Source organism: Nomascus leucogenys, chromosome 4 (genome assembly GCF_006542625.1).
Source record: "Nomascus leucogenys isolate Asia chromosome 4, Asia_NLE_v1, whole genome shotgun sequence".
Lineage (NCBI taxonomy): Eukaryota > Metazoa > Chordata > Mammalia > Primates > Hylobatidae > Nomascus > Nomascus leucogenys.
Genome location: NC_044384.1, coordinates 139179710 through 139183320, shown reverse-complemented (window position 1 = coordinate 139183320; position 3611 = coordinate 139179710). Strand labels below are relative to the sequence as shown.

General features: G+C 41.1%; 1 pseudogene; it reads right to left on the bottom strand.

Annotated features, from left to right (window-relative positions):
- Nucleotides 1–650: 650 nt before the first annotated feature.
- LOC100586821 lies at nucleotides 651–2141 on the bottom strand (annotated as a pseudogene).
- Nucleotides 2142–3611: the final 1470 nt, after the last annotated feature.

Here is a 3611-nt window from a genome sequence, read left to right as displayed (position 1 = left end):
ACTACAGGCGCCCGCCACCACGCCCGGCTAATTTTTTGTATTTTTAGTAGAGACAGGGTTTCATTGTGGTCTCGATCTCCTGACCTCGTGATCCGCCCGCCTCGGCCTCCCAAAGTGCTGGGATTACAAGCATGAGCCACCGCGCCCGGCCTTGTTTTTCTTGAATATTTAAAAAGTAGTTTACAGTAGTTATGTAATTGCATCATGATATTCATCCTTACGTAATTGACTTTCCCTCTAAAAACATGAGGGCATTTTTTGTATGATTGTCATACCTAATAAAATTACCAGTAATTCCTTAATATCCTCTAAGATCAAGTTTACATTCAGATGTCCTAAAAATGTCAGTAGTGATTATTTTTTTCTTTGAGCAAAGATAATAAGATCTCAAGATTTAATGACAGAGATTCCATATAAGCCCTGATGTCTAAGCTCTGTGGTCCATTGTGGCTTTACTTGAAAGTCTCAGGCTAGGCATGGTGGCTCACACTTGTAATCCCAGCATTTTGGGAGGCCAAGGTAGGCAGATCATGAGGTCAAGAGATCAAGACCATCCTGACCAACATGGTGAAACCCTGTCTCTACTAAAACTACAAAAAGTAGCCAGGCGGTAGTGGTGCACGCCTGTAATCCCAGCTACATGGGAGGCTGAGGCAGGAGAATCGCTTAAGCCTGGGAGGCGGAGGTTTGTTGAGCTGAGATCGTACCACTGCACTCCAATGTGGGTGACGATTGTTTAACCACCACCAAAATGGGTTCTGAGCCCAAATATTAATATGAAGGACATTGGTGACATTGTCTCAAAAAAAATTAATGAATACAGAAAAGTACAAAAAGGGAGAGAAGTCACCCCAAATCTCATGACCCCAAGAAATAAACCTCCTTAATATTAAGTGAACAGCATTCCTTGCTATGCACAAAGATGGCTAGAGACATGAACAGACATCACACAAAATGAGATTTTAAAAACAAGAAGTAGCAAATTGAATGCTGTGTAAATTTAACAGAAAAAGAAGAAATGGAAGTGAAACTGAAAGAACTGGTCAACTTAGATAAATGTAGTTTTTCCTCACTAAAAATCAGTTTCTAGAACATGTAAGAAATCAAAGATGATGAAAAATATTAAGATGTTTTATATATATGTAAAAGTCTTTACAGCTGAGTGATCATCTCATGAAAAATTTGTACAGTCACTGCAAATAAAGTCATTGCAAAATTTTTACTCCTTTTGCTTATTGCCAGCACCGACATTGGCCTTTGCAGTCTCTCGACTTCATTCTGCCCTTGCATTCCTTTTGCTGTTTTCTCGAGGTGGTCGTCTTCACATGCCAGCCATGTCTTGCAAATCTATGTTTGAGTTCATTTTTCTTTGCATAATTGAAAGAACCAGATAGCATGCCAAAGCCCATTGTTTAACCACCACCAAAATGGGTTCTGAGTCCAAATATTAATATGAAGATGACATCCATTGTGGTCTTCTACTTTTGTTGCCTTCCAGGGGTGAAGAACATTGGTGACCATATGTTTCCTCTGGAGCGGTCGTTGGTCATGAACTTCCTGGTCTAGTTACTGTGTCATTCATCATGGTGGTTGATCCTCAGGTAGTTAGGGAGGAAAATAAATAAGAAATTATATATTTAAAACCACATTTCAATTTTAGACCTGATTAATTGACTTAATAAAGGGCATTGGCACTTCTACTTCCTGCAGTCCCTCCCTTTACCTCTGGAAACTAGTTATTTCCAGGTTGTTTTATGTTGTTAAGGTTGACCACCTTTTCTTTCTGCTCTGCAATCATAGTCCTATTTTTAAATGGATTCACCTCTCATCACTAGCCTTTTGTCATGGTCATTCAATTCACAAGTTGCTTACTTTTTAATTTCTTGGCTGACTAAATTTTAATATGAAGGCTTTTTTTTTAAGAGCTCAGAAATACTGTATTCTCTAAGTTCTTGAACATGTGATAGTGTCTTTTGCCTATTTTGATTGGGCAATAATTTAGCTGGCTATAACATTCTTGGATTATACTCCATTTCCCTAAGAAATTATAGACACTCATCCACTGACTTACTTCATTGTGGTTTTTTTTTTTTTTTGAGTTGGAGTGTCACTCTGTCACCCAGGCTGGAGTGCAGTGGTGCCATCTCAGCTCACTGCAAGCTCCGCCTGCCAGGTTCACGCCATTCTCCTGCCTCAGCCTCCCGAGTAGCTGGGACTACAGGCACCCACCACCATTCCTGGCTAATTTTTTGTATTTTTAGTAGAGATGGGGTTTCACCGTGTTAGCCAGGAGGGTCTCGATCTCCTGACCTCATGATCCGCCAGCCTTGGTTTCCCAAAGTGCTGGGATTACAGGTGTAAGCCACCGTATGAGCCCAGCCTCATTGTGCTTTCTACTAACCCCCTTTCCCTGGCCTCTTCCATCTTGTCTTCTTCTCTCCCAGTAGTTTCTTCATGAAGAGGCCATGTGCTATATTCCATGAGATATTTCACACTCAAAGACTTCTTTTATACTCTTTTGATAATTTGTCTGGGAATCACTGCCTTGATTTATAATGGATTTTGTAATAAATACAGTAAAAGAGAAACACACAGTGTATTTTGAGACATCAGCAAAGGGAGAAACCAATTCTATTAATATTTGGGGTTATCAGGGAAGGCTTAGTTAAGAGATAACATTTGAAATAAGCCTTGAAATAAGGGAAGGATTTGGCCATGCAGTAATGGCGAGAGAGTAGAAGCAAGGCATGAGGGTTAATGTTATGTATCAATTTGACTGGGTTGTGGGGTGCCCAGATATTTGGCTACACATTATTCTGGGTGTGTCTCTGAGGTATTCTGGATGAGGATAATATTTAATTGGTAGACTGAATAAAGCAGATTGTCCTCCCCAGTGTGGGTGAGCCTCATCCAATCCACTGAAGGTCTGAACAAAACAAAAAGGTAGAGTCACAGAGAATTTGCTCTCTTTACCTGATTATATTTGAGTTGGGACATCAATCTTCTCCTGACTTTAGATATGGACTCGAGTTGGAACTATATCCTTGGCTGTCCTGGGTCTCCAGCTTGCTGGCTGCAGACTCCAGGACTCCTTAGCCTCCATAACCATGTGAGCCATCCCTTACAACAAATCAATCTGTCTCTCTCTATGTGTATAGCTCTACCTCTATCTCTCTGCTGTTTGGAGAACCTAGAGTAATATACAAGGTTATATTAGAGAAGAGGATGAGCCAAGGAAAAGCTTGGAGGCAGAAAAGTGTGCAGAGGGTTTGGGAAGACTGGGGTCCTGATGGGGAGTTTGGATTTCACTGTGTGTAGCATGGAGAATCCTTGAAAATATTCAAGAGGTGAAAATTGTATTTGTGGAAGAAAACCAGGAGTATGGGAAAAGAAAAACACTCACTCCATTTTAACTCCACTGAAGGGGGCATCAAAGGGATGCACTGGGGACATGGATTGGAGGGTAGTTGAGGCCATATCTGGAGGACCTTTACTTCTAGGCTGAGTCTGAGGTTCTCTTTCTGGGGAGTGGGAGATCATTACAAATCTTTGAGCTCCACTCAAGAGATGGCTTTGCTAAGAATGGCAGGGTGAAGGGTGATGGTGGTGGT